We start from the raw sequence: 13,614 nt of genomic DNA, 5'->3' as shown, positions 1-13,614 counted from the left end.
ACACACACACACACACACACACACACACACACACACACACACACACACACACACACACATACAGTGCATTCGGGAAGTATTCAGGCTTCTTGGCTTTTCCACATTTTGTTACTTTATTATTCTGAAATTGATTAAAAATCTACACACAACATCCCATAATGACAAAGCAAAAACAGAGTTTTATAATATTTAGCCATTTAAAAAAATATATAATTATATAATAATAATATGACATTAAAATAAGTTTTCAGACCCTCTAATCGTTTTTTTTTTTTTTTTCTACTTTGTTGAAGCACTGTTGGCAGTGATTACAACCTCGAGTCTTCTTGGGTATGACTCTATAAGCTTGACACACCTGTATTTGGGGAGTTTCTCCCATTCTTCTCTGCAGATCATCTCAAGCTCTGTCAGGTTGGATGGAGAGCGTCGCTGCAAAGCTATTTTCAGGTCTCTCCATAGATGTTTGATCAGGTTCAAGTCCGCAATCTGGCTGGGCCACTTAAAGACATTCAGAGACAAAAGGAACACTTATGTGAGAATGCTATTCATTGACTACAGCTCAGCGTTCAACACCATTGTACCCTCAAAGCTCATCACTAAACTAAGGATCCTGGGACTAAACACCTCCCTCTGCAACTGGATCCTGGACTTCCTGACGGGCTGCCCCCAGGTGGTGAGGGTAGGTAGCAACACATCTGCCACGCAGGGGTGCGTGCTCAGTCCCCTCCTGTACTCCCTGTACACCCATGACTGCATGGCCAAGCATGACTCCAACACCATCATTAAGTTTGCAGACGACATAACAGTGGTAGGCCTGATCACAGACAATGACGAGACAGCATATAGGGAGGAGGTCAGAGACCTGGCCGTGTGGTGCCAGAATAACCACCTATCCCTCAATGTAGCCAAGACCAAGGAGATGATTGTGGACTACAGGAAAAGGAGGACTGAGCATGGCCCCATTCTCATCGACGGGGCTGTAGTGGAGCAGGTTGAGAGCTTCAAGTTCCTTGGTCTCCACATCAACAACAAACTAGAACGGTCCAAACACACCAAGACAGTCGTGAAGAGGGCACTACAAAGCCTATTCCCCCCCTAGGTAACTAAAAAGATTTGGCATGGGTCCTGAGATCCTCAAGAGGTTCTACAGCTGCAACATCGAAACCATCCTGGCTGGTTGCATCACTGCCTGATATGGCAATTGCTCGGCCTCTGTCCACAAGGCACTACAGAGGGTACTGCGTACAGCCCAGTACATCACTGGAGCTAAGCTGCCTGCCATCCAGGACCTCTACACCAGGCGGTGTCTGAGGAAGGCCCTAAAAATTGTCAAAGACCCCAGTCACCCCAGCCATAGACTGTTCTCTCTACTACCGCATGGCAAGAGGTACCGGAGTGCCAAGTCTAGGACAAAAAGGCTTCTCAACAGCTTTTACCCCCAAGCCACAAGACTCCTGAACAGGTAATCAAATGGCTACCCGGACTATTTGCATTGTGTGCCCCCCCAACCCCTCTTTTTTACGCTCCTCCTACTCTCTGTTTATTACATATGCATAGTCACTTTAAATATACATTCATGTACATACTACCTCAATTAGGCCGAGCACTGGTTGGGCCGACCAACCAGTGCTCACGCACATTGGCTAACTGGGCTATCTGCATTGTGTCCCAGCACCCACCACCCGCCAACCCCTCTTTTACGCTACTGCTACTCTCTGTTCATCGTATATTTATAGTCACTTTAACCATATCTACATGTACATACTACCTCAATCAGCCTGACTAACCGGTGTCTGTATGTAGCCTCGCTACTTTTATAGCCTCGCTACTGTATATGGCCTGTCTTTTTACTGTTGTTTTATTTCTTTACTTACCTATTGTTCACCTATAACCTTTTTGCACTATTGGTTAGCCTGTAAGTAAGCATTTCACAAGCATAGACCTGTTGTATTCGGCGCACGTGACAACTTTGATTTAATTTGTTTTGTCCTGAAGCCAATCCTGCTTTGGCTGTGTGCTTAGGGTCATTGTCCTGTTGGAAGGTGAACCTTCGCCCCAGTTTGTGGTCCTGAGCGCTCTGGAGCAGGTTTTCATCAAGGATCTCTCTGCATTTTGTCCCTTCATCTTTCCCTCAATCCTGACTAGTCTCTCAGTCCCTGCCGCTGAAAAACAACCCCACAGAATGATGCTGCCACCAACATGCTTCACCATAGGGAAGGTGCCAGGTTTCCTGACACTTGGCATTCAGGCCAAAGAGTTCAATATTAGTTTCATCAGACCAGAAGATCTTGTTCCTCATGGTCTGAGAGTCCTTTAGTTGCCTTTAGGCAAACTCCAGGCGAGCTGTCATGTTCCTTTTACTGAGGAGTGGCTTCTGTCTGGCCACTCCACCATAAAGGCCTGATTGGCGGAGTGCTGCAGAGATGGTTGTCCTTCTGAAAGGTTCTCCCATCTCCACAGAGGAACTCTGGAGCTTTGTCAGAGTGACCATCGGGTTCTTGGTCACCTCCCTGACCAATGCACTTCTCCCCAATTTGGTCGGGCAGTCAGCACTAGGAAGAGTCTTGGTGGTTCCAAAATTCTTACAATTAAGAATGATGAAGGCCACTGTGGTCTTGGGGACTTTCAATGCTGAAAAAATGTTTTGGTACCCTTCCCCTGATCAGTGCCTCATTAATTGGTTTTTGCTCTGACATGCACTGTCAACTGTGGGACCTTATATAGACAGGTGTGTGCCTTTCCAAATCATCTGAGTTCAATTTCGAGTCTCATAGCAATAATACTTATGTAAATAAGTTATTTCTGTGTTAACTTTTTTATAAATTTGAACAAACCTGTTTTCACGTTGTCATTATGGGGTGTTGTGTGTAGATTGATGAGGAACATTTTTGTATTTAGTCAATTTTAGAATAAGGCTGTAAAGTAACAAAATGTGGAAAAGGGGAAGGGGTCTGAATACTTTCCAAATGCACACATACAGACACATACTTCTGACACTGCAGTGTGGCCTGTATGGTGAGGTGACTCAGAGCCCTGGTTGTCTGACTGAAGAGGGTTGGCATGATTCAGAGCACCTGAATGTACATGCTTATGCACGTATGCATTTTGTGCCATAAAACCGCTCCCTTTTGCCATTTGTTATTTCATTTGCCATTTGTCTCGAGCATCCAACATTATACTGCATCATGTGTAGAGTAGGGATAGGGGGATGGGGGATATAGAAACTGATGAGATATTGTTCAACACCTGCTGGTTGTGCTGAATGCAACACAGACTAAATCAGGTCACAGCTGCAGGAATTGGGGGTGTGACTGCCACCTGCAGACCAGAATTGTTAGGGAACAATTAGGGTTGCAAAACCAGTGGTAATTTGCGTCCAAGTTACTGGAATTTGTGTTCATTTAGGTAATTAATCTTTGGCAATCTTACAATAGAATCGGAATGTTATATTTCAATAGCTTAAACAAATATTTTGATTTATATAAACTATTTATTTTTGTACATTGTATATGTGTCCATATTGTCCATGAGTTTCTAGTGGATAGACCATGCGGTTGAAAAAGAAAATAGCATCATTAATGAGAAAATCATCTAATCAACAATGGCATTCTTTTCAATGAACTCTGTAACTCTTCAAACTCTTGACTTTTTTCACAACTGCCACCAGTTTGGCATCAGAACGTTTACAAAAAAAGACATACTGAAATAACCATTAAAAAAGTGTATACAACTATATAGGATATTTCATGCTGAAGCCTTCATATTAAACATCAATGACAATCACTAAGTGATGGGTTATATTTAGGATAATGTTTTACAACTTTGTTAATCTATTCTTTGTGTAGTTTTATTGTATTATTTTATATATTATACATGTGATAAGGCCACATAGAGGGCCAGAGTTAATTACAGACACCTGTGATAATCTGAAGTACCCAAAAAGATCACTAGATGTCTTGTGATAAATCCCAGAAAATTCTTGAAAGTTACCACAATTCTGTTAGTTTACTGGTAAATTTTGACATTTTCCTGTAATATACCCTCCTTTTGTAACCCTAATTACAATACACACAGCCTGTAAGGAAAAACAGAGAGAGAACACTTACCATAAAGACCACTGAACATAGACCATCTCCGTGTCCTCATTAATAAGACAAACGGTGACTCAGCCACCTACAGAGCACAAGACAAAGTGGGGAGGTTAGAGGCTACACTAGGTGTTGTCTGAGTAGTGTCTTCTGATAGAGGTAATGTCGATGTGGGTAATGAAAACAAATTACAAGGAATAATTCCACTAAAACATCCTGGCTAGCTAGCTAAACATACTGTGAAGATGCATTGTTTAACACAGTATGTGTGACTCGTTTCAGGAAACTAGGCATATGTCGCAAGTCACGACTTCGAAGGAGAGCCATTTTAACATAAAGAAAACAGTTTGTTAACAAAATGTGGTTCTTTGTTGGCAGAAATGCCTTCTGGAACACATTAACTTTCATGTGCCTTAATAACAAACTTGTATGCCATCTGTAAATATGAATAAAATTGTTCAATTATGAGCCTTATTGGTTAAGCCACAGAAAAAGTCAGCAACATTCCCACTAGCCATGATTGGCTGAGATAATGAGTGTTTGCTGGACATGCCGAGAGAAGAGTTTGGATTGGTCTATAGAAGCTTCTGTCTATTTGAGCTGGTCAGTCTGTGTTGGTAATCCTGTCGAATGCAGCTTTTTTTATGCATTGTGTAGTGGAGCTGCATACTTGTTGCTCTCCACTTTCTGGAGGATCAAGTTTTGCAATCAGTGGAATCAGAGAAGCTAAATAGCTATGATAGCTAAAGAGATAGAGAGAACAACTGTCTCCGGATTACATCTTCAAACTAAGGGCATCCGTGGCATGGCATCCGTGAGGATGGAGACGCACCATCATGCATGAAGATAGGTGAAGATAGTCTAGCTAGCTACATATTCAGATATTACACGTTTCTAATTTTGACAGAGAGTGGTTTCATTTCAAGCTCAAGTGTTAGCTAGCTGGCTCCCTAGCTAAAGTAACATGTATGACGTTATTATTTGTATCCCAGAGCCGTTTTCTTTACCTGTTAGAGCCTAATGTTAGCTAGCTATCATTAAACATGTTTGATTAGCTCCCAGCAGATTCATGCAGGGCAGTAACGAAATGATTTGGCGCTACGTTCACTGTTGTTTAACTAGCTAACGTTAGCTGGCTGGCTCGTTAGCTAACGTCACGTGACGTGTGTGATCTTACACGTAGTTTACTAAGCTAGGTTCATTGTTTACCTAGCTAGCTACATGTCTTAAGCTAAAGTATACAACCGGTGTCAGTAGACATCTGCAAAAAAAGTGTACTGAAATTGTTGTCAGTAGAGCTGGTTAGGCTGTTTTCATGTTATCCATAGGTAAAGAAATCACTGGCACTCTGAACGCTCTGACAGCGAAACGAGATGGGTGGAACTAAAGCTTAAGAGGGTGTGAACGTTGCTGAATGGGTTTAGATAAAGAGGAGCTCTTCACTAGATACCAAAACATTCAAAGGCCATTTTCTCCAAAGTGGGTTTAAAAGTTGATCAACTTTCAAAGCAGAATAACTTTCCCATTGTTCCTCAAAAATGCAGTGTTTGTCATACCATTTTGTCCCTTGGAGTCTCTACTTTTATCCAATGTAAAAAACACCATTTCACATTTTGCTACATAAGACCTAATCCAGGTGGTGAGTCACATTTTATGTCTATCTCCCATCTCCCTGCCAGCCTCCCTCTTTTTCCCCTGTCTCTTTGCCTCTCCCCAACTGTCTCCCCCTCCCCATCTCGCTCCTCTCACATGTTCAGGGGCCAAACTCCAGTAGAGGGCAGTGTCTTTTCACTATGTCCGATCCTCCCCTCGGGCATATAGCTCTCTTTTAAGATATTCCAAAAGATCACATATGGTTCTCATTCAGCAAACACCTCCAAATATCATAACTTTAGAATGAACTCTTCACCTGCACTCAAACGTCTCCTCCCTCCCTTCTCTATAAAGACTTCCTTTACCAGATGGATGGATTTTCATGTATGTTACTAGGACCCCAATGTCAATTCTAGAGTTGTAATATATAATTCCATGGTTGATACAGGGTGGTCCAGAGAGGAATCTTTACACAATCAGAAGAACAGATTCAAGCATAGGACTACATTATAAAAAATAACACAACTGTAAGCATATCTATAGTGTCATGTCTGTTTGTTGCAAGGCTAGCTGGTTTAGATTACTGCTCAGGCCACATTGTGCAGTTGATGTAGTGTTAGTCTTTCATGGATAGACTACAATAGATGCATGTAGGATATATACATCTGGGATCAGGAATCCCTTTCAGATTATAATAAACAAGATTATATGGACAGGGGGACCAGATCCTAGATCAGCACTCATACTCTGAGACACTCTATGAAAATGGAACCTGGTCTGGGTGAAGCACACTGAGAGTGCTGCTGCAGTGTCTGATTGTCAGACACTACCCTAGTCTAATAGCGGGGCTAGAGGTACAGTATATTAGGGTGCAGTAGACCCCCCAGTCATGGCGGACAACGAGGCCTGAGTGAGACTAATACTGCAGTGTCTGAGTTCACAGTAGCCTGTAGTTTACTGAACAGCACAGTCATGAGGATGGAAAAACAATCTGTGTCTAGGAGAGACTAAGCAGCCTCTCTATCTCTCTCTGTTTCTTTCCCTCCCTTCCTCCCTTTGTCGCTGTCGCTCTTTCATCTCTGTGTTTGCTCTTACTCTTCGGTCTGCCCTCTCTCTCTCTCTCTTTTTCTGCCTCTCTCCCCCTCTCTCTCTGCCTCTCTCTCTCTCTCTCTTTTTCTGCCTCTCTCCCCCTCTCTCTCTGCCTCTCTCTCGTTCGTTCTATCACTCTTTCTCTGTGTCCTAAGATGCCCTCAATTTCTTCATTTCGTCTCGTTCCTGTGTGTGTGTGTGTGTCTTTGTGAGTCTGTCTCTCTGTTTCTCCCTCACCTCTCTATCTCATTAGGTTCCTGTCATTCTGTCGTTGCCAATTCCCTTTTCTCTCTCTTTCTCTTTCCTCCTGATTAATATCTGCATTGGTTGCTATGGCACCAGACAGAACTCTCTCCCTCCTCAGACACAGGGGTAAGTGTGATTCTGTGTGTTTGTGAGTATGTCTAGCAGTTTGTGAGTGTCAGCGTCTTTGTGTGCCAAACAGACAGAGAGGTGTTTGAACTCATAACATTATAATCAATTTAGAGAAGGAATGCAATATGCAGAAAAGGAAAGGTCACTAAGCTAAAACTTCAAACTTTTTCTCTCCCTCCCATCTCTCTCTCTCCCTCCCGTCTCTCTCTCTATCCCCATCTCCCTCCCAGTCTCTCTCTCCTACCCGTCTCCCCCTCCCCGTCTCTCTCCTCATTCCGGTCACAACTTTAAGACTTGTTTTTGTGCTGCTGTGCGGTTTGTTGCTAACGTTTCTCTGCTACCTGCCAACTTCACGGTTTTTACTTCTTAATTACCATTTTATGTTGTATATTTCCCTCGCTCTACTTTTTTCATTCAACTTTGTCACCCAGGATGCTTTATGGTTCTACACGATCTCGCTAAGTAGTAACATTAACATTATGACATCTAATTGCAGTCGCTGTACTCATAATATACAGGAGAACGATCACCTTATGGCGAGGATAGCCATGCTGCAAACCCAGCTTCAGACGCAATCGTTAGGCAAGGGTCATTTAAGTGTAGGAAAGGATGAAACAGCGTCTGTGCCACCAATAAGCACAGATAGTAGTATAAATCCCCTCGCACAGTCCCCGCTGCCGGACAATTTTGTTATGGCTTCTGGAAGAAAATGCTGTAGGAATGCTCAACCGGTGTCGCTCATTCAGCAAACAGAAACTTTCAACTGTTCTCCCCATTAAGCAACGAGTCCGAGTCTTCTCTGGTCTCTCCTCCTCCCGTTACGTGGTCTGAGACACCGAAGCCTCCCACAATTAGAACTGACAAATTGATCACCCTAGTCATTGGCGACTCCATTACCCGTAGTATTAGATTTAAAAATAATCACTCAGCGATCATACACTCTTTACCAGGGGGCAGGGCTACCGACGTTAAGGATAATCTGAAGATGGTGCTGGCTAAGGTTAAAACTGTAGAGTGTAGAGAGCATAGGGATAGTGGTATCCACGTCGGTACCAACGATGTTAGGATGAAACAGTCAGAGGTCACCAAGCGCAACATAGCTTCAGCGTGTAAATCAGCTAGAAAGATGTGTCGGCATCGAGTAATTGTCTCTGGCCCCCTCCCAGTTACGGGGAGTGATGAGCTCCACAGCAGAGTCTCACCACTGAATCACTGGTGAAATTGTTTTCTGCCCCTCCCAAAATAAAGAATTTGTACATAATTGGCCCTCTTTCTGGGACTCACCCACAAACAGGACCAAGCCTGGCCTGCTGAGGAGTGACGTTCTCCATCCTAGCTGGAGGAGTGCTCTCATCTTATCTATGAACATAGACAGGGCTCCAACTCCTCTAGCTCCACAATGAGACACGGTGCAGGCCAGGCAGCAGGCTGTTAGCACAGTCAGTGTAGTCAGCTCAGCTATCACCATTGAGATCGTGTCTGTGCCTCGATCTAGGTTGGGTAAAACTAAACAGGGCGGTGTTCACTTTAGCAATCTCTGGAAAAAATACCTCCTCCATTCCTGTCATTATTGAAAGAGATTGTGATATCTCACATCTCAAAATAGGGCTACTTAATGTAAGATCCCTTACTTCCAAGGCAGTTATAGTCAATTAACTAATCACTGATCATAATATTGATGTGATTAGCCTGACTGAAACATGGCTTAAGCCTGATGAATTTACTGTGTTAAATGAGGACTTTCGTCCTGGCTTACACTCGTGACCATTTCCCCCGCACATCCCACAAAGGCGGAGGTGTTGCTAACATTTACGATAGAAAATTTCAATTTACAAAAAAAAATGACTGCATTTTTGTCTTTTGAGCTTCTAGTGATGAATTATGTGCAGCCTAATCAATAACTTTTTATAGCACTGTTTACAGGTCTCCTGGGCCATATACAGCGTTCCTCACTGAGTTCCCTGAATTCCTATTGGACCTTGTAGTCATGGCAGATAATATTCACATTTTCGGTGACTTTAATATTCACATGGAAAAGTCCACAGACCCACTCAAAAAGGCTTTCGGAGCCCATCATCGACTCACTGGGTTTTGTCCAACATGTCTACAAACCTACTCACTGCCACAGTCAGACTCTGAGGCTAGTTTTGTCCCGTGGAATAAATATTGTGGATATTCATGTTTTTCCTCATAATCCTGGACTATCAGACCACCATTTTATTACTTTTGCAATCGCAACAAATAATCTGCTCAGACACCAACCAAGGATCATCAAAAGCCGTGCTATATATTCTCGGACAACCCAAAGATTCCTAGATAGGATTGCTTTCACTTCAGCAGTGATAAATTCATGATCTTCTTTAACGAAAAGTTAATGATCATTAGAAATAAAATTTTGGACTCATCTTGAAATCTGCGTATTTCTCCAAAGTTCAGTTGTCCTGAATCCTCAAGACTGCCAGGACCTAGGATCAAGGAGACACTCAACGTTTTTTAATACTGTATTTATTGACACATTGATGAAAATAGTCTTGGCCTCTATACCTTCAAGCTGCATACTGGACCCTATTACAACTAAACTACTGAAAGAGCTGCTTCCTGTGCTTGGCCCTCCTATGTTGAACATAATAAATGGCTCCCTATCCACCGGATGTGTACCAAACTCACTAAAAGTGGTAGTAATAAAGGCTATCGTGAAAATGCCAAACCTTGACCCAGAAAATATTTTAAAAATATTGTCCTATATCGAATCTCCCACTCCTCTCCAAATGTTTTGAAAAAGCTGTTGCGCAGCAAGTCACTGTCTTCCTGAAAAGAAATAATGTATACGAAATGCTTCAGTCTGGTTTTAGACCCCATCATAGCACTGAGACTACACTCGTGAAGGTGGTTAATAACCTTTTAATGGCATCAGACCAAGGCTCTGCATCTGTCCTCATGCTCCTAGAACTTAGTGCTGCTTTTGATACCATCGATCACCACATTATTTTGGAGAGATTGGAAATCCAAATTGGTCTACACGGACAAGTTCTTGTCTGGTTTAGATCTTATCTGTCGGAAAGATATCAGTTTGTCTCTGTGGATGGTTTGTCTTCTGGCAAATCAACTGTAAATGTTGGTGTTACTCAAGGTTCCGATTTAGGATAACTATTGTTTACACTATATATTTGATCTCTTGTTGATAATGTTAACTCTCAGTGAGAAACATGGTGAAGCCCCAAATTTGCACTCCCTGGAAGCCTGTGTTTCAGACATGAGGAAGTGGATGGCGTCAAATGTTTTACTTTTAAACTAGGACAAAACAGAGATGCTTGTTCTAGGTCCCAAGAAACAAACAGATTTTCTGTTGGATCTGACAATTAGTCTTGATGATTGTATAGTCATCTCAAATAAAACTTTGAAGGACCCCCGCGTTACTCTCAACCCTGATCTCTCTTTTAACGAACATATCAAGGGTATTTCAAGGACAGATTTTTTTCCATCTACGTAACATTGCAAAAATCAGAAACTTTCTGTCCAAAAATGATGCAATAAAATTAGTCCATGCTTTTGTCACTTCTAGATTAGATTACTGCACTGCTCTACTTTCCTGCTACCCGGATAAAGCACTAAATAAACTTCAGTTAGTTCTAAAGATGGCTGCTAGAATCTTGACTAGAACCAAAAAATGTGATCATATTACTCCAGTGCTAGCCTCTACACTGGCATCTTGTTAAGGCTAGGGCTGATTTCAAGGTTTTACTTCTAACCTACAAAGCATTGCATGGGCTTGGTCCTACCTGTCTTTACGATTTGGTCCTGCCACACATACCTACACGTGCGCTATGGTCACAAGACGCAGGCTTCCTTACAGTCCCTAGAATTCCTAAGAAAACAGCTGGAGGCAGGGCTTTCTCTCATAGAGCTCAATTTTTATGGAACGGTCTGCCTACCCATGTGAGAGACGTGGACTCTGTCTCAACCTTTGTCTTTATTGAAGACTCATGTCTTCAGTAGGTCCTATGATTGAGTGTAGTCTGGCTGGCCCAGGGGTGTGAGGGTGAACAGAAAGGCACTGGAGCAACAAACTGTCTATGCCTAGCCAGTTCCCCTCTCCTCACTGGGATTCTCTGCCTCTAAGTCTGAGTCACTGGCTTACTGGTGCTCTTCCATGCAGTCCCTAGGAGGGGTGCGTCACTTGAGTGGGTTGAGTCACTAATGTGATCTTCCTGCCCGGGTTGGCGACTCCCTCAGGCTCGTAGGGTGGGGGAGGTCTTTTGGGCTATACTCGGCCTTGTCTCAGGGCAGTAGGTTGGTGTGTAAAGATATCCCTCTAGTGGTGTGGGGGCTGTGCTTGGAATGGTGGGTGGGATTATATCCTGCCTGTTTGGCTCTGTCCAGGGATATTGTCGGACAGGGCCACAGTGTCTTCCGACCCCTCCTGTCTCAGCCTCCAGTATTTATGCTGCAATAGTTTGTGTTGGGGGGCTAGGGTCAGTCTGTTATATCTGGAGTATTTCTCATGTCTTATCCGGTGTCCTGTGTGAATTTAAGTAAGTTCCTTCTAATTTTCTCTCTCTCTCTCTTTTTCTCTCTCTTTCTCTCTCTGACTTCTCTCTCTCTCTCTCTCTCTCCTCTCAGAGGACCTTAGCAATAAGACCATGCCTCAGGACTACCTGGCCTGATGACTCCTTGCTGCTCCCCAGGCCACCTGGTTGTGCTGCTGCTCCAGTTTCAACCGTTCTGCCTGCGGCTATGGAACCCTGACTTGTTCACTGGACGTGCTACTGTGTCCCGGACCTGCTGTTTTGGGCTATCTCTCTACCACACCTGCTGTCTCTAACTCACCTGCAGTCTCTAACTCTGAATGATTGGCTATGAAAATCCAACTGACAATTTCTCCTGAGGTGCTGACCTGTTGCACCCTCTACAACTACTGTGATTATTATTATCTTACCCTGCTGGTCATCTATGAACATTTGAACATCTTGGCCATGTTCTGTTGTAATCTCCACCCGGCACAGCCAGAAGAGGACTTGCCACCCCTCAGAGGCTGGTTCCTCTCTAGGTTTCTTCCTAGGTTCTAGCCATTCTAGGGAGTTTTCCCCAGCCACCGTGCTTCTACATCTGCATTGCTTGCTGTTTGTGGTTTTAGGCTGGGTTTCTGTACAGTACTTTGTGACATTGGGTGATGTAAAAAGGGCTTTATAAATACATTTGATTGATTGACCTGTACAGGGGCCAAACACCAGTAGAGGGCAGTGTCATTCCACTATGTCCAATCCTCCCCTCGGACACAAAACTCTCTTTTAATAAACAATATAACAAGACAATACTATTACAAGATATTCCAATTAATCACACACAGCTCTCATTCAGCAAACACCTTTAAATATTATAACTTTATAATGAACTCTACACTTGCACTCTCTAATGTCTCTCCTCTCACCCATCTCTATAAAGACTCCTCTTATCTTCACCTTTCCTCCTCAAGCTCATCAGACCTCATTCTTCTTTTTGCCCCATTAAGTAAAAACAACATACCACACAACACTAATTCTAAAGGTATAAGTATGAAACGAACAGTCACCTCAGGTCAACTCATGGAGAGAAAGCATTGTCTATTGATAAGTACATATGTGTGTCGGAAAGAAAAGAAAAACAAGTAGACCAAGATAAACTAAGGAGATATAACAGTTGCAATGACAGAAAATTAAAGTGTCCAGACAGGTCAGGTAATAAAACCAGACAGGGAATGATTGAACTCTCTCGCTCTCTCAACGGTGATGGTAACAAGGTCCAACATTCGTCTGACAGTATGCAGTGCAGGTAGAGACCATTACTATTCACAGCATGGAAATATCACAACACACCACTACATACTCAAAAGAAGTAGGGGAGGGTTTCAAACAGAATGCAGTGACAGGTCTGGTTTAGAGTAAAAAAAAGTTATTAGCAGAGAAATTGCAGCAATGTGCAACACCTCTCTCTAGTCAGTGGTGGAAAAAGTACCCAATTGTCATACTTGAGTAAAAGTATAGATACCTTAATAGAAAGTTGCTAAAGTAAAAGTCACCCAGTAGAATACTACTTGAGTAAAAGTCTAAAAGTATTTGGTTCTAAATATACTTAAGTATCAAAACTAAATGTAATTGCTCAAATATGCATAAGTATCAAAAGAAAAAGTATAAATCATTTCAAATTCCTTGTATTAAGCAAAGCAGACGGAACCATTCTCTCATTTAAACATTTACGGAAAGCCAGGGATACACTCCAACACTCAGACATATATTTTTACGAACGATGCTTTTGTGTTGAGTGAGTCTGCCAGATTGATAAGTGAATGAATCTATGCCTCCTAAGGATTCAACATGAAACGAGTCCTTTTGGGTGTCAGGGAAAATGTATGGAATAAAAAGTACATTCTTTTCTTTAGGAATGTAGTGAAGTAAAAGTAGAAATTTAAATGACAAAAAAACAACTTCAGTAG

The 13,614-nt window shown here is 42.6% G+C and overlaps 1 long non-coding RNA gene across 1 annotated transcript in view; it reads right to left on the bottom strand.

Annotated features, from left to right (window-relative positions):
- Nucleotides 1–449: 449 nt before the first annotated feature.
- Nucleotides 450–13,614, bottom strand: part of LOC124040618 — a 50,545-nt gene continuing 37,380 nt past the window's right edge. The window contains exons 2-3 of the long non-coding RNA XR_006839776.1: nucleotides 4,107–4,173; nucleotides 450–498 (exon numbers count right to left, since the gene is read on the bottom strand). This is a non-coding gene — a long non-coding RNA (uncharacterized LOC124040618). The remainder of the gene's footprint in view (nucleotides 499–4,106; nucleotides 4,174–13,614) is intronic.

The sequence above is a fragment of the Oncorhynchus gorbuscha genome, linkage group LG01, assembly GCF_021184085.1.
Source record: "Oncorhynchus gorbuscha isolate QuinsamMale2020 ecotype Even-year linkage group LG01, OgorEven_v1.0, whole genome shotgun sequence".
NCBI lineage: Eukaryota > Metazoa > Chordata > Actinopteri > Salmoniformes > Salmonidae > Oncorhynchus > Oncorhynchus gorbuscha.
The sequence above is the reverse complement of the archived record's forward strand: the minus strand, read 5'-3'. Positions and strand labels throughout refer to the sequence as shown.